Source organism: Aedes albopictus, chromosome 3 (assembly GCF_035046485.1).
Source record: "Aedes albopictus strain Foshan chromosome 3, AalbF5, whole genome shotgun sequence".
NCBI lineage: Eukaryota > Metazoa > Arthropoda > Insecta > Diptera > Culicidae > Aedes > Aedes albopictus.
In genome coordinates, this window is record NC_085138.1 from 136,322,555 (window position 1) to 136,341,194 (window position 18,640).

Here is an 18,640-nt window from a genome sequence, read left to right on the forward strand (position 1 = left end):
GAAGGTTTTATAGAGTTAATTTGCTTTAGCTTTTTCCACAGATTTTGACTAGAGTTAGAGGAATTGATGCGATAATCAACGTAATTGGACTTCGCGGCATTTATTAAGCTAGTAACTTTATTCCGTAATCTTCTGTACTGAGCATGATGATGAAAAGTCCTATCAGTCTTCCAAAGTCTATAGGCTATATCGCGTTCAATCATAGCCTTCTGAATTTCAGGAGTGAACCATGGGTTGCGTTTTGGATTACAACGGCGAAGAGGTACGAAAACATCATGCAAATCTGATAGAATTGTATTGAACAAATCGATAGCAACATCAGTGTCAGTTATGCTACGAAAAACGTCCCAATTTACAGAATCGATCGCATCTACGAGTGATGGAATATCTACGCTATTGTAATCACGAAACATATACACACTATTGCATTCGATGCGGGGAATATTAAGTGATGCAAATATTATATCATGCTTTGAAAACGCTGGGGCGGATACTTGATGAAGGTTGCTAACAAACTGAATATCAGAAGTAAATACAAGATCTATTTGAGAACAACCACTTGTGAAAAAGTGTGTAGGCTCTGTATTGACACACTTTAGACCAAAGCAATCAGTAACACTACGCAATCTGTCTGTTTTATAAGAAGGTTTACTCCAGTCCGTGTTAAAGTCACCCAAGATAACGACATCTGTGTAATTTAAAGAAAGCTCGGAAAATTTGTCATACAAAACTTGAGAACAATCTGATTGAGGGGGGTTGTAAATTGTAGCCAAAACAAATTTATGTTGTTGGTACCTAATTTCAAGAAAAATATATTCGGTGAGATTGGAATAAGCTGCATCCAGTAGATGCTCTGACATCGAAAGGATTTTATGGTTCAGATCATTTTTTATGTACACACAAATACCTCCTCCACGACCGTAGATTCTATCATTTCGAACTAGTTTATAACCTTGTAAAGAAATCAAATCATCTGGAATTTCTTCAGTAAGCCAACTTTCCGTAAGACAAATTATATCTAATTTGCTATCGAGAAAACACGTTTGAAACTCATGAAATTTAGTGAATTGTCTGGCACACAGACTTTGAATATTGATACTGCAAATGTTTAGCTTATTCGAATTCAGAGATCAGTTCATTACAGCTCATTTGGTGCTGGAACCGGAATACACTTCAAAGTTCGATCTGGATTTTACCCACCATTTACTACACCAAAAATTAGTAGTTTTTCGCCAAATTCAGATAAAACAACTTTTCTTTTTTCAACTATACGATCGAATTTTCTCACTAACTCCATCATTTTTTGAGATAATATGTACATTTTGCAGAATTTTAGGTTTTCACCTAAAGTTGCCACATGACTCGAACTCTTTCCCCACAATTCGAACTTTTGCCCCACTATGTATAAAATAAGATTTCCAAATCTTCATATCAATTTTCATAATTTTTGGAGTGAAGGACTCTTTTTCAAATAGTCTTCGAACAACCTCGACACCCCAAAGAAGTAATTTGAATTGAGCTCAAAAACTTCAAAAGAAGCTCTTGCCCCACTTGAACTTTTGCCCCACTTTACTCTATAAGTGTTGAAATTTGTGGCGCTTACGCATGAATCACTAGTTGTATCATAAAAACTATCATACGTTCAAATCTAGAACAGTATCAGAAATCGAATACATCCTACACGAGTACCGACTAATTTGCATCTCAGTATTCTATGAGTGCCATAAATTGGCTCAAATTTTAGATACGTAACCTAGGTCCATAACACACGTACACGGTTCAGTTCCGGGTGAGATTCCAGTACCACCAGCCGCCGGGATTCAAATCTCGAACTACGTAATCGGCACCGAACCAGCCCGTAAATACTAAGCGGAATTTACGAAATGATGGATGAGGGCCACTCACCGCAAAAGCGCACCGTTAACAACAGCATTCTGACGAGTGCTTCCGCTGGAATGTGTTACATATACGCTTTACGCCAGTGTTGAAATTTGTGGCGCTTACGCATGAATCACTAGTTGTATCATAAAAACTATCATACGTTCAAATCTAGAACAGTATCAGAAATCGAATACATCCTACACGAGTACCGACTAATTTGCATCTCAGTATTCTATGAGTGCCATAAATTGGCTCAAATTTTAGATACGTAACCTAGGTCCATAACACACGTACACGGTTCAGTTCCGGGTGAGATTCCAGTACCACCAGCCGCCGGGATTCAAATCTCGAACTACGTAATCGGCACCGAACCAGCCCGTAAATACTAAGCGGAATTTACGAAATGATGGATGAGGGCCACTCACCGCAAAAGCGCACCGTTAACAACAGCATTCTGACGAGTGCTTCCGCTGGAATGTGTTACATATACGCTTTACGCCAGACAGAGCTTCGGGAAGCAGCCATCCCCATCCAATTATTGTTTTGAAGTCAATCGAAGTTAGTTTGGAAACCGTGATATAATGGTTCAAATTAAAAACGTCATTCAGGCAGCAGCTCGGCTAGTAATTGATTTGAAATAACATGCCACCGGTCAGTGGTTAGCATGTTTGTTTAGAAAACAGTTCCATTTAAATTAGAGGAAGGTACATGTACAGGTGTAAGTGTTTGTAGGGTAACATGAGAATTTAAGGACAATCGTCTTGAAATCCCGCTTCAACAGTGCATCAGAACTTCAAACGCACAAATCTCAAAAAGCAAGCTTCAAGCAACAGTGCATCTCATTATTCTGTTCTTGCTCACTTAAAAAAATTTAAAATAAGAAGCTCATGTGCGCTGGTTTCGTTTACAAAGAGATTTGTGATTTCTAAATCGTGAGTTGGTGCCAAAGTCGGCCATTGTGGCGGCCATTTTGGGATTTTAACAAGTCTGTCCTTAAAATAAAGCTTATTTTCAGACTGTTTGGAACGTGTCCTGTGACCTGTGCAGTATTCCACGAACATTGCCACTGTTGTTAATTGAGAGTTTTCTTTTGTCAATGAGCCCATAAGTCAACAAAACAAATGCTCAGAGTAAATTACATTGACAACACTCTGCCTTAATCCACTTTAGGGCAGGATCGTACCACTTCCAAGCTTTTCATTCCCGCAAAGCGAAAATCGCACTCCGACGAATGAGAATGTCGTTAGCAATCATCCCAATCACCTGAAAGTTAAAATGCATGAAATTATCCCTCTTTCGTTGATGGTAGGGCGACTCATTCGTTCGCTCTCCAATCCAATCTCGACCACTTTGAACCGGCCATTAATTCTTTCATTTGCCAGTTGAGCAATGGGTTCTGGTGAGTGATTCTGCATTCGAGTGGTGGTGCCACTAATAAAAACTAGTGATCTCATAAATAGTGCCAACCAATTCACCAGAGCTGCGGAGCTCATCCTCCGGCTCGAAATCTTCTGTGGGCTCTGTGAACGGAGGTGGTGGTGCAAAAGGATTCATCCACACCAGTCAGTGCCAGTGGCTGGTTTCGAAGCAGCCAGCCAGCAGTGGTGGAAAAGCATCGCGCACCACACAGTAGTGACGCGCTGCTAAATATACGTGTAGCCATTAAAAAGTGATAGAGCAATTAACTAAAATGGCTGTGTTTCATTCCGTCCTTTTTTCATTCTTTTTGCATTTCTGCTGAGGCACAGTGGCAGCAAAATGATGGAATTTAAAAATATTCTTACTTTTGTGAGAGATCATCACAGTAGATCACAGTAGATGGAATCAACAACGTTCCCCAAGCAGATGAGAATATCTAATTCATAACAACAGAATCACATAGCATGTTTTTGTATCATAATTTGTTATTATCAACTTATCAAAGTATTACTTTTTTATAACATGTTTTGTTGGGCAATCTAATATTGTTTTGATCAAGTTATTAAGTTTCATCCACTAATTAACACTTCAATAATTTACTTTGTTGTAGACTAAGTTTTGTTATTATTATACTATTGAAAATGTACAAAAATGTGATGAACTATAACATAACAATAACAAGTTTTCATATTCACTGCAAGATTCATTGTTATTAAGTTGTTATTGAATCTAACAAAACATGTTATAAAACTGGTTTTCCAGGAACATTTTTTTTTGTTATGATTTTTGTTATTTTGCCGCTTATGACAGACAAGTTTATAACATAATAAGATATGTTAATAACATGAAAATTACTGATTCCATTATACAGTTATTATGCCAAAATAACATATTTTATTATGCTTTTGATATTTTCTTCTGCTCGGGTCTGGTTGATGAATGGCACTTCTAATACATTACACAGCGCAACATTTTTTGTCTCGAGAGCAAACTTATGTGTCTCCGAAGTATTTTTTGCCGCTGAATCTGAATCCGGGTTCAGATTTGTTCCAACACGTCACAATTTTGAGCTATACCTCAATTTTATGTTAGTATGAAAACTTGCATGCAACTTTTGGAGGGTGACTTGTATGGGAAATATCGTACCTAACATAAATCGCTTAAAACTATCAAATTCGATTTGGTAAAACGAAATATTTTGCATGAGTCGTTAATTTAAATGTTAATTGACCAACTAACCTTTTGATTGATTAAAGAAAATATTTCCATGCTTAATAACTTACAGTGCAAAATGCCCAAAATCGCATATTTTGCCCTATAAATTGAGGTATAGCTCAAAATTGTGACGTGTTGGAGCAAATCTGAGCCCGGATTCGTATTCAGCGGCCCAAAATCTATCAGAGACACATAAGTTTGCTCTTGAGACAGACCAAAAGTTGATTTTTGTTACGTTGTGTTATCGACATCAGGACCTATCGTGGTGATAACACCGGCTTAGCATACACACGCGGAATCTCGAGGCAGCGTTGCCATACGAGGTGAGCTCGATGTGGCCCCTCAAGAAGCTGCTTTAAAACAGTCATCAACGAAGCAGTCGACAGCACTGTCGGGTACAAAAATGGGTCGTCGGAACAGATGGTTCGACGAGAAATTCAGAGCGGTTTTTTACGAGTAGAATGGGGCGCAGGCTGTAATGCTGCAGTATGAAACCCGGCAAAATATTGAACAATTCAAATACCAGCGAAAACAGCAGACACGTCATTTCAGGAAAAAACGGCGGCTGAAAGAAGCGTAGTGTGAACAAATGGAACTGCTGTGCCGTTCTAAGAAAACACAGATGTTTTATCAGAAACTCAACACATCCCGCAGCGGCTTCGTGCCGCGAGCCTAAATGTGAAGGATAAGAATGGGAGTCTCTTCTCTCCGGCACGTTAGCCCGACCAGGAGAAAATAGCCAAAGAATACCAAACTCAGGTATGGAAAACCGATTACCTACAACCAGAATGAGGTATTATGAAGCCATGCATAAGAGGTGAAATACCTAAAATAATAACTAGTGTTTTTTATGCATAACACGTGAATAATGACATCAGGCATGGTAAAAATCATACTTTCCTTTTGCGTTAAGAAATTACTCCATAAGATAATTTAAAACATATTTATAAAATCTTCCTGGAATGCTTTTGAAATTGCACCATGGATTCCTTCAGAAAATCCTCCAGGCGTTTTATTATCGGGAATATTCCAAGGTTCCCTTGTAAAAAAGCATATTCCATGGATTGTTCAAAAAAAATAAGGTACCCCGGGGCAAGTGAGAATCCGGGGCAAGTGAGACCTACAGCTATTATTTTTTTTATTTGTAAGTTTTAAGGCAAACATTCTTCATAGAAAACATAGGTATCATTTCAACGGATACTTTGAATTCAAAAATTGTTATTGCTCTCACCATAAAAAGACCATATATGTTATTGTTGTTCATATGTAATTTTCAATTCAGTAAGTGAGATTAACGTACTCTACCACATTCGTCGTTTAAAAATAGAATAACAAATAAAGTAAAACTTTTTCGGTTTCAGGATAATATTTGGAGTGCTTGCAAATTATTTTAAGCGAAAAACCTGGAATTTATTTTCATTTATTACCTTTTGTTAACTGTTCTCACTTACCCCAGTGCATTTCAACAACTGGGGCAAGTGAGACCTATGAGAGTAAACAAACACTATTTCATAGTTTGATCTCGCTTTCTTCAGCCTAAGTCGAAATTTACACAAAAGTAAAGTAAAAATCGGCGCCTTACTTAAATCGTTGAATTATACTTAATTACTTCTATTCTGATGATGAAGCTATTGTTTAAAATGGTAATGTCTTTGATATAACATATTTTTTTTTCGAAATCATCTATTTTCCATATTTTCGTTCAAGCAAATTCTATTATGCCTTCGTTTTTCGCTGCATAATGAGTTTTTCTGAATGCTAAGGAACCGGCCATAAAGTATGAAAATTTTTGAAAACGTCTTATTTGAAGTTCACGATTTGAAAATCTTTATTTAACGATCGTAAAATTATGTAAGGGAAAACATAACATCTGTAAATCTTGAAAAATCTTTTGGCGAGACTCATCAACTACGTAATATGAAAAGTAAGTTTGGAAATCTTTCGGCATTTAGCCTATGGGCGCTTTTTGTATAATTAAAACCAATTTGTTTTGCACGAGCTGCAAGAGTTAAATCAATTTTTTTCTCAGTGATTCGTTATTATATATGTTACGTAATTTATGCCCGATACCACAAAACTTTTCCAACATAAATCGCTAAACATAGTTATTCGTATAAGATATTTATAATTCATGCTACCTTACATATATGCAGCAAGTATATTAAGCTATTTGTACAAACATTCCGAATAGGTCCCACTTGCCCCGTGATACGGAGTAAATGAAGATCTGCTCAACTTTTCATTATATGCATAATATACAAAATGTAAAATTTTTAAAACAGTTCTAATGCCCGTTAATAAGAAGAAATATACCAACAATGTCTTTTAGAACCATTGGAATTATAAAATCATTTATGTTAAGAATTTTTTGGCTTGACAAAAGCAAACTAGCATTTTTTTAGGTCCCACTTGCCCCGGGGTACCTTATCTAGATTTTCCTTCAAGGAATCCAACCCCCCCGTAACTTGACAGATGAGCTCAGTTTCGCGTACCTACTTGCAAATCGCAGATGTCGCTAGTGTTCGTAAACAACGGGTCCATCCTTCACTGACGCAACAATTTTTGTCCATGCGAAAACATCTTTTTGTTTCGTGGGGAGTGGAAGCCAAGAAGAGGCTAGCGTTTCGTAAAGGACGTATTCAACAGAAGCGCAAAAACTAATTTTCATTAAATTGAAATTATTTTGATTTTTCTTTTTTAATTGTTGTAAGAAATGTAATAAAAGCACATGTTTGAACGGTCTTCCATATTAATTGGTGACTGCGCATGCTAGACCAAACCGAAGATCAAACTCGAAAAAAACATCAACAAATGATTATTTTCAACATCCATTTTGGCTTTGCCACCAGATATGTAGCTGTAAAATGTTAGCACATGTTAACATAAGGGTCATTCCACACCAAGTGTACACACCGCGTGTTATCGACCATCACGGATTTTGACCAAATTTTGTTGGAATGTTTGTTTAAATGGAGGAAGAAAAAATCCAAATTTTGGTGCCGATCGGATCACCCCTCGGCCCGTGCCAGCACCTCTCGTCTTTGCCAATACAAGAAAAATCCAAGTTTTCCCTTCCTTTTCTTAATTTATAGCTTTGATACTATAACATATACACATTTGTGACCTTCGGCTTTTTTGAAGAAAATTGTTGGAGGAATCCAGGAAAAATATTATTTTTTTGATACAGTGTTGCCAAATATGTTATTTTTCAATTTTAAAATTTAAAGTCGATTTTTCGTCGAATGAGTATATTTTGATTTCAAAAATTTTGATTCCATCGTGTTTATCAGACATTTTCCAGTCGAAAAAGCTTAACTCCCCGAGGTCTTTTTGGCCGTTCCAGAGATACAGCGTTTTTAAGCTTGAAAATCGTTTTTCTCTAATATAAAAAATAAGTCCAATTTCCAAGTTTCGCTAAGAAAACGTTATTCGATGCAATTTAAAGGTGATTTGGGCTGAATTGGACCAAGGAGAATAGGAAACGATGTAAAAATAATAATATACCAGTGTTGCCAGTTTTCAATTATTGATTTATTAAAATGGATAACTATAAATTGATAAAGTCAAAAATTTATGTATTGTAATCCTTATTTCAATTGAAATTCTACCTATGTAAACATTAAGTTTGACGAAAGTGTTGCCAGACATTTTAATTTTATTGTAAATATCTGCAAAAGAACTTTTGTATCAAATCAAATTATCAAGCAAGAATCATAAATTCTTTTTTTACCATTTTATTGCTATTGGCCACACTGAACCTTGATAGTTTTCGTTTAATGTGCAACTTTTTATTCTTCGAACAAACCTTCAATAAGAGCAGTGATAAATTCAAATGTTCACTGAAATTTATTCGTGGTTCAGAATTACGCAAATTGATTCCGACTGTTCTTGGTGTATTTTTAGGATTTTCAGCTTTTCAGTCCGATTGTGAGATCAAAAACAACCTTATGTTCTCATACTCCGACGCTTCGTATCGCATCTTGAGAAAGATCTGATACGGGTCGAAACGTTGGAGTAAGAGAACATAAGGTTGTTTTTGATCTCACAATCGGACTGAAAAGCCAAAAAATCCTAAAAATAAGTTCAGAATTACGAAAAACCATTCTGGATGACATGTTATGCCTTAACGCACAAGTTTCTTTTTTTTCTGTTTATCCCTTGTTTTGAACTTGTACGGGGAAAGGAACTTGTGAGGAACCCAAAAGTGAGTTAAGTTAACTTCATTAACTCGCATACAGACAGAGTACTTAGAGTAGAAGTTCTTTTTACCTAACAGCCATTTCATTTTTAACCAATCTTAATGTTGTTTAGGTGCCTGGATAATTACACCTTGTACGCACTCCCGGGTTGCTATTTTTTTTTTTTAATGTGCCATCTAATCCTTCACTTGGTCCTTTTTCATGTGCGAAACAATGCAACTCTACGGGAACTCAAAAATCCTTCTCGTGAAACTTTTACATTTAAACTAACTTTTGTGCCCTTTTGGCATCCTTGAGTAAATTGAACTGGCGGTTGGGTAAAAAGAACTTCTACTCAAAGTACTCTGTCTGTATGTGAGTTAATGAAGTTGACTGAACTCACTTTTAAGAACTTTCCTTTCCCCGTACAAGTTCAAAACAATGGATAAACAGAAATAAAATGAATAGAAACTTTTACGTTAAGGCATAACATGTCATCCAGAATGGGTTTTCGTAATTCTGAACTTATTTTTAGGATTTTTTGGCTTTTCTGCATAATTCTGAACCACGAATAAATTTCAGTGAACATTTGAATTTACCACTGCTCTTATTAAAGGTTTGTTCGAAGAATAAAAAGTTGCACATCAAACGAAAACTATCAAGGTTCAGTGTTTCCAATAGCAATAAAATTGTAAAAAAGGAATTTATGATTCTTGCTTGATAATTTGATTTGATACAAAAGTTCTCATGTAGATTTTTACAATAAAATTAAAATGGCTGGCAAGACTTTCGTCAACCTTAATGTTTACATAGGTAGAATTTCAATTGAAATAAGGATTACAATACATAAATTTCAAACTTTATCAATTTATAGTTATCCATTCTAATAAAACCATAATTGATAAACTGGCAACACTGTCATATTATTATTTTTACATCGTTTAATATTCTCCTTGGTCCAATTCAGCCCAAATCACCTTTAAATTGCATCGAATTATGTTTTCTTAGCGAAACTTGTAAATTGGACTTATTTTTTATATTAGAGAAAAACGGTTTTCAAGCTTAAAAACGCTGTATCTCTGGAACGGCCAAAAAGACCTCGGGGAGTTAAGCTTTTTCGACTGGAAAATGTCTGATAAACACGATGGAATCAAAATTTTTGAAATCAAAATATACTCATTCGACGAAAAATCGTTTTTAATTTTAAAATTGAAAAATAACATGTTTGGCAACACTGTATCAAAAAAATAATATTTTTCCTGGATTCCTCCAACAATTTTCTTCAAAAAAGCCGAAGGTCGCAAATGTGTATATGTTATAGTATCAAAGCTATAAATTAAGAAAAGGAAGGGAAAACTTGGATTTTTCTTGTATTGGCAAAGACGAGGGGTGCTGCCACGGGCCGAGGGGTGATCCGATCGGCACCAAAATTTGGATTTTTTCTTCCTCCATTTAAACAAACATTCCAACAAAATTTGGTCAAAATCCGTGATGGTCGATAACACGTTTCCACTTTTTCTCGGTCACTTCATATGGAATGACCCATAAGTAACCTAATTTATTACGTGCTGGTGCTTAATAACCGCACTAGAAGAAAATATGAGTTTCCTTTAAATTTTATGAAAGCCGACTGTTTTGCCTTTACTCGTTTTATAGATATAATTTTCGCTTCTAATAAACAAAATTCATCATGCCGCACTCAATTTGCATTTATCTACCACAAAAAAGCGGAAACAATAAATTAAGGTTTCTGTTTAATGTTTTAATATGTTTGTGCGGTTTGTTATTGTCGGCTTTCGTCCTTTTCAAAAGTAGCGCTTGCCGCTTTGAATCTGACAGTACCACCCGGACCAAAATTTTTAGGTACGCTGACGTTGTTCGGCAGCTGTCAAGTAGCTCCCGGGTTGAGAGAATCCTCCAGATATTTTACAAAGAATTCCGTCAAAAAAACTTCCATGAAATTCCTCCGTGGTATTTTTTTTAAATCCGTTCGTGGGCTTCGTGACCGTGTGGTTAGCGGCGACAGTCGTCTAGGCGTATCGTAAGCCTCGGAGTGTGTAACATGATGATTGGTTTGCAGATGATGTTCTTCGTAGGCGGCAACAAAAAATCAGATTTTATTTCAATCATTGTAGTATATATTTCAATCCAAAGACGAACAAAAGGCGACAGTATACTGAGCGGTTCAAACCTACACTGAGCGTACCAAATGATCGTTTGGTTAGTCACAAACCATGTCGACGTCCCGAGCGCTCGTTACAACACCCCCCTCCAGAACGATCATTTGGCTCAGTTATTCCTCAAAATTTACATAGATTAAGCATTCCTATCAATAATAACATTTAAGAATTACTATTTATTACTAAATCTTCACCAACTCGGAAGTTATAAACCTGCTCCAGCTCTGTAAGCGATGACAATATGTTATGAATGTTTCTCGGAAAATGAAATCTTAATAGGAAAAGCAATTTTTATTCAGTTGGCGGCATTGTAAGATATCTAGATTGGTTCACTATTCTAGCAAAATAAGTACTCATTTTTGATAGTCTTCCTTGGCGGTGGTATGTACCGTGCTGTAAGCGTTCCATAAACGACCGTTGTGCTTGGCCTCCCCAAAACCGCCTTAAAAATAGCACCTTAAACGAACTCCAATCGGCGAATTTGTATGAAAATGCGCGGTACCATATTTTAGGTTCTCCTGACAAACAGTCAAACACTGTATTTAACAGCCATTCATCAGGTGGTGATTCATTTTGTGTGTGAACGAATGTTTTGAATCTTTGCAGAAATTCAGCAGCGGTATATTGACTGGATTTGTCGTTGTACCAAGGCTTTTTGATTGTTTTTTTCTTAATCACTTAACCTAATTTACAGCTCTTTTGTCGACTAGGGTACTACGTGAGCGATTAAAATTGGACGCTGCACTTCCACTTTGTACAGCGCCTAAATGTATTCTATTATATTCTACTTTATTGAACTGGTTGTCTTTGTGCTTCTTTCACTCTACCCTGTCCATGGTAGAATGATAAGCACGATGATGCTGATGTGCGGCTGCTGTTCCTTTTCCAGTTCGATTGGGGGTCCATTATGAGAGTTGCGGTTCGCCGATATCCAAAATTCCGGGTCCGTTAGAGCTATATGCTCCGAAGAGGGTCAGGTGCCAGCTGCTCTCGGGGGGAAGAGCAACTGACTAAAAATTGCAAGTGCCGGGGCTGGGTTCGAACCCATGACCATCCGCTTATGAAGCGAACGTGTGGACCATGGCGCCGCGGGCCCCGACTACTTTTTGATTGTATTGCCCTGGTGTTTAGCTGCCATACTGAACGACGTCCCTGTTCTCTATTCACTGCGAGTTAAGCTGGTGGTTGTTCATCTGTATTAACGGCACCAACATCTGGTGCACTGTTCGGTTCTACGCTTTGTTCGCTTCTATCGCCGAGTAGGTTGATGTTGAAGACAGAATGAAGAAAATTCTGCACCGAGAAAAATTTCTACTCAATGAATGAGTTAGCCTTACTCAGAAATCGAAAAATCCTTTGTTTTCTTACTCAGTTTCGGCTAAAAGTGGGACAACCCATTGGCAATGGGTTGTCCCACTTTTAACGGAAACTGAGTAAGAAAACAATAGTTATTTATGCAACAAGTTGCAAAATGATGATTTTTTCGGCACGAGTCGTACGTTTATCCAACGAGGCTTGCCGAGTTGGATAAATACGACGAGTGCAGAAAAAATCGAGTTTTGCAACGAGTTGCATACAACATTTTTTGTAATTACGAAGAATACCTATCTAGTATAATATATTGTCACAACACAATCATGTATCAGGAGGAACCACGTGCGAGCATCCATGCTCATCAGTGTAGTTTTTTTATTCGATCAGGTAGGCTATGGTGTAGCATTTGATCGAGCTCCCGTTGTCAAACAGTTGTTTGTTGGCAAAGGCAGAAGTCGCTAAAGTACCTCCACCAGCTTCTTTCTCACCCGTACTGCCATGGGAATCAGAATAAAAGTCGTCTAGATTCATATTCCTGCTAGAGAGTGGATGTAGAATCATCAGCTGAATCTACGGATAACACGAAATTCAGTTCAAAGTGTGTGCTGGCAAAAGTGCCGAAAAGTGCTACTTTTCGGCACCTTTAAGAGTGCCGAAAAGTAGTACTTTTCGGCACACTTGCATCAGAAGAGAAAAGTAGGCCTTTTCATGACACTTCAGCCAACTGAAAAGTGAAGTTTTTCAGAACGTAATTACAAAAAGGATTTTTCGATTTCTGAGTAGAAATTTTTCCCTGTGTGCAATTTTTGTATTGTGCCTTCCAGCTGCCGTACACGCTGTTTCAAAATATGCAATTCTGATGCATTAGGCAGATCCATGGCCTCAGGTTGGATCCCGGTTGAGCCCCCACGTTGTAACATGATGATTGGTTTGTGGATGATGTTCTTTGTAGGCGGCAGCAAAAAATCAGATTTTATTTCAATCACTGTAGTATATATTTCAATCCAAAGACGAACAAAAGGCGACAGTATACTGAGCGGTTCAAACCTACACTGAGAGTACCAAATGATCGTTCGGTTAGTCACACACCATGTCGACGTCCCGAGCGCTCGTTACAAGTGTGGGTTCGATTCCCGCTCCAGTCGGTGGAAACTTTTCGTAAAACGAAAAATTCATCACTGGGTCACTGGGCGTTTTGTGTTTTCCGTTGTCTAGTGTAAGTAATGTGTTCAGTCTATGCAGCCTCTGGCTGAAGACGGTGTGAATTGTCTTTCTTAGTTACTACAAAAATCATCCATGGATTCACCCAGAAATATTTTCAGAAAATCTGCAAGATAATCTTGAGAAAATCTTTCAAAATTTCAGCTAAGTTCTTTCCAGAAATTCCTCCAGGGATTCCAATAGAATTTTCTCTGCAGATTCCCTTAGATTTTTTTATGAAGGTTTCTCCAAAACTTTGTCCAACGGTTCCTTTAAGAAAACTTGAAAGGGTTTCTTCCAAATTTGCTCCATGCATTCCTTCAGAAATAACTTCTGGAATTGTCTAAAAGTTTACCAAGGAACTCCTCCACCGGTTTCTTCAGAAAAACTTCCAGGGATTCTGCAGGAGTCCACACAGAGATTTCCTCCAGATATTTCGCACATGTTTTTCACGCGAATTTCTACTGCATTACCTCCAAGGATGACTCTTAGAAATTTCTCCACAGATTTTCTGAGGAATTGATTAAGAAATATATCATAGGCAACTGTACATGAATTATTTTAGAAATATGTAAGTGTTTTCAAACACAAGCTTATCTAGGAATGTCTCCAGGAATTCCTTCAGAAACATGTCCATTGAATGCTCCAGGAGTACTTTCAGAAAATCCTCCAGGAATTCTACGCAATGATTCTCCAGGAATTACCCTCGAAATTCCTCAATAATCTTTTCTTAAAATTCCATCAAACGTTTCTCGAGGAGTTTTTCCTAATATTTCTCCAAGAAGTTATTCATAAATTTCACCTTATTTTTCTAAAATCCATTCAGGAGTACTTTTGCGATTTTTACTTGGATTCTACTGCAAATTTCTTCAGAATTTGTTTCAGGGATTCTTTGAGACATTCCTGTTCGATTTCTTTCTGGAATTCCTTCAAAAGCTTCTTAAAAAACCTCCAGAGACTTTCTTAGACTTGTGAGATTTTCTTAAGGAATTTCAGCAAAGGATTTTGAAACGGCTTAAGAATCTTTTGTCTTCTGACAGAGCTTCCCTCGGATTTTTTTTTTTAATTTCTTGAGGTATTCTCGGATTCTTTCCAGAAATTGCTCCTGTGGTTCCGTTAGTAATATCTCCCGGATTTTTTTTTTCAGAAATTCCCTCAGAAAATGTTTCAGATATTCGGCAATTTTTTTTTCAAATTTTTTCTCAAAAATTGTTGAGAGAAAACTGGAGGATTGTCTGATGGAATCTCTCAAGAAACTCCTGGATATGCTTCGAATGATTCCAAGAAAAAAATCTTGTATATTTTCTGAAATTATATAATCTCAAAAGAAATAAGAAATTATTTAAAAGAAATGTAGTTTTGAAGGAATATTCTCAGCAAAACTTGGCTGGAGAACTCACTGCAGAAATTCATAGAATAATTTCATGAAAAATATCTAGGAATAGATTCTGGAAGAGTTTCTGCAGGAATTGCTTAGATATAATTTTTGAAAACAATTCATAAATCCAAATAAATGTAGAACCCGTAGCTTCCGGGAATGAAAGCACACCCATAATGGAGACACGAACAAGACAAAATTGAAGAATGTGATCGCCCGAGGAGGGAGCCCCCAATGGAGCTGGTCCTGGAACGGGGGACAGAGCGAGCGGCCAGCGGCTTGAAGAGGAAGTGGTGCAAGAGCGGCCTTCCAGTCAACGGACACAGCCCGTACCACGAACGCAGAGCAGAAACGGCAGCAATAGCAATCACCAAGGCCATGCTGCACCTGTCAATGTTGCTGTGGCTGATCGACGTCAGTCACTCACGTTAGCAGGCGGCCGACGGCAGCGGATCATGTGGATGCTGGAAATGTTCAACGAGAGATTCCCTCGCTTTGCGAACCAGCTTGACTTGAACAAGCTGTACACATTACAGCGAGCAATTATGTCTCATAATATGCTCACAGCTGCAGAAGTGGAGTGCATCAAGCTGGAAGCGCAGAGGTACTTGGGAGAGGAGAGGACAAGACCGAGCGATACGTCGAGAAGGAGTTCTGATGGGCTGGATGCATCGAACGCGAGTGAGAGTCGTGATTCGACTGCACCCACTGCTTCAGGATCTACAGCGGATATATAACGACAGCAACTACGAGACGAACTAGCGCTCCACATGGCCACAGCAGTCACGCAGTTCCGTGGGACAGACCTCATGTCCCGGCACCGAATTCCAAAGCTGCGGAATTCCTATCGGTTAACAAGTGCAGTAAGCATCCCAAACCAGAATATTTTGCCACAGTACTTGGAGGCCGTACAGAATCTCGAGGATCTGCAGTTTACGATGTATTCAGCTGCGGTGGCTGTTCTCAAGACGCTGGGATTACGAACGCGCCCGCAGGGAGATGGTGAAGGTCACACACGCCCCAGCACACAAAAACCCGCGTGGATGCGACGTTTGGAGAACCGGATCGCTACATTGCGGACCAAGATTGTTCGATTAACACAGTACAAGCAGGGGAATCGATCAACGAGACTAGTTCGTTGTGTTGATGAAATTGTGAAGCCCGCAGAACTCCGAGATTTCACAAAAGTCAACATTACGGAGATCCTCGACACCCATATACAGCGGTTGAGTGCTCTTGTGAAACGATTGCGGCGTTATGGAGAATGTTCGAAGCGGAAAGAACAAAACCGGATGTTCAACATTAACGAAAGGGAGTTCTACAACTGCATCCGAAACGATAAGCCTGATTATGAACAGGGCCTTCCGGAGATTGGCGACGTCACACAGTTCTGGGCTAATCTATTGGAGAACCTTGTCCAGCACAGCGACGATGGGAAGAAGAACAGCGACAGTGTAATGAACTTGGAGACATGACCGCGGTCGTAGTAACCGCTCAGGATATACGTGAGGCTACCCGGTTTACCAGAAATTGGGCTGCACCAGGACCCGATTTCGTGCACAATTTTTGGTATAAAAAACTCACGACGATCCACGGGCGGATGGCGGAATGCTTCAACATGGTGCTAGAAGACCCCACGCAGCTACCAGAGTTCATTACCAGGGGTATCACTTATCATCTGCCGAAGGACCAAAACACAGCTGACCCAGCAAAGTACAGACCAATAACGTGCCTTTCAAGTCTGTACAAAGTGCTATCGTCGGTAATAGCGAGGAGTGGGCTTGTGCCCACTGCGATGCCAACAACGTGATGACCGAGGAACAAAAAGGGTGTCGCAAAAACACGCAAGGCTGCAAAGACCAGGTCATCATAGACGCAGTCATTGTGGGTCAAGCCACCGAAAAGCAGAGGAACCTGAGTATGGCGTACATCGACTACAAGAAGGCGTACGACTCAGTACCGCACTCGTACCTTCTTAAGGTACTGCAGTTGTACAAAGTAGACGGGAACGTCATCAGGCTGATGCAACACGCTATGGGGATGTGGAGCACGTCGCTACAAATTACCGACGAAACAGCTGTGTTCCGGTCCAGAACTCTCAGCATCAGGAGGGAGATATTTCAAAGCGATACCTTTAGTCCGCTATGGTTCTGCTTTGTGATGAACCCCCTCAGCAGAGCTCTCAACCAATGCAACTATGGCTACCAACTGGAAAGTGGGGGAAGGAGTACAAGAATAACCCACACCTTCTTTATGGACGACCTAAAGCTGTTTGCGGAATCAGTACAGAGGCTGCATCAACTGTTGCAGCTAGTGACGGTGTTCAGCAACGACATCCGGATGGAGTTTGGAATTGACAAATGTCGGTCAGTCCATCTTCGCCGGGGTCAAGTAGTGGACGCCAGCTGTTTCCGCGCCAACGAACAGGAGGAGATTAGGAATATGGTTGAAGGCGAAGCGTACAAATACCTCGGCTTCCTGAAACTGAGAGGTATTCGTTAGCGATCAAGAAGGATCTGCAGGACAAGTTCTTGCATCGTGTCAACTGTGTTCTGAGGAGCTTTCTATCAGCCGCCAACAAGGTGAAGACGATCAACACGTTTGCTGTGCCCCTGTTGATCTACAGATTTGGGGTGGTAAAGTGGACCAAGACTGACCTCGAGGCGTTAGAACGAGCAGTACGAGTGGCGTTCACCAAGCACCGCATGCGCCATCCAAAGTCGTCCATCGAGAGAGTCACCTTGCCACGCGCAGTAGGAGGAAGAGGCGTCATCAATATTCAGGCACTATGTGTCTCCCAGATCCAGCAGTTGCGGGCATATTTCAAAGAAAGCCAGAACCGTCATGAAATGTATCGCACTGTATGTGAAGCTGACCACGGTTACAGCGCCCTGCATCTGGCGCAGGAGGATTACCAGCTGAACGGCGACATCAAGACCGTTGACGAGATGATCGTAGCGTGGAAGCAGAAGGAGTTGCATGGGACGCACCCCCATCAACTGGAGCTCGAGCACATCGATAAGGCGGCGTCGAACGCGTGGCTGGTGCGGGGTGACCTCTTCTCGGAAACAGAAGGTTTCATGGTAGCCATCCAGGACCGGGTAATTGCGACGAAGAACTATCGGCGGTACATATTGCACGAAGACGTGGAGGACCGCTGCAGGAAGTGCAATTCAGTAGGAGAAACGATCGAGCATGTCGTTGCAGACTGTTCAGTGTTAGCTGGATCTGCCTCCCTCGATCGTCACAACGAAGTTGCCAAGATTGTGCACCAACAGCTTGGTTTAAAGCACAACTTGGTCGACAGATTTGTACCCTACAACATGTACCAGCCGGACCCGGTTCTGGAAAATAGTTGCATAAAGCTGTACTGGGATCGCGAGACGTCCTCATTCGTGCCAACAGGCCCGACATTGTGGTTTCAAGTACCACGACCTAGCGGAGGAGTTGAATCAGATGTGCAACTTGGAGGACGTCCGTATAGTTCCGGTTTTCCCTTGGGCAACCGGAGTTGTTCCTAAATCTCTCCTAAGGTCCCTAGACGAGCTGGAACTGAAGAAGGACATGAACAGTATCCTGAAAGCGGTGATTCTTGGAACCTGTAGTACAGTTAGACGGTTTCTGAATCATCACAACTGAAATCCGAAGCAGAATCATTAGGATAAGCATAACACCGGCTAATGAGATCCACAGAGCCTAATCTCCTTTGGCAATCTGATTGCCCGGGGTAGGTGAAAGTTTCCAGCAATTTTTGCTGAGAAGTGCCAAAACTCTAATGTTGCCATGACAGATGGAGAGAAGCAGTCACATATCGTGCCGAACTATTGTGTATTTTGAACCTCTGGCAACAACCGAACCACTGCGCACCAACCAGC

At 39.7% G+C, this 18,640-nt stretch overlaps 1 pseudogene; it reads left to right on the forward strand.

Annotated features, from left to right (window-relative positions):
• Window positions 1–229: 229 nt before the first annotated feature.
• LOC134290371 (uncharacterized) lies at window positions 230–18,404 on the forward strand (annotated as a pseudogene).
• Window positions 18,405–18,640: the final 236 nt, after the last annotated feature.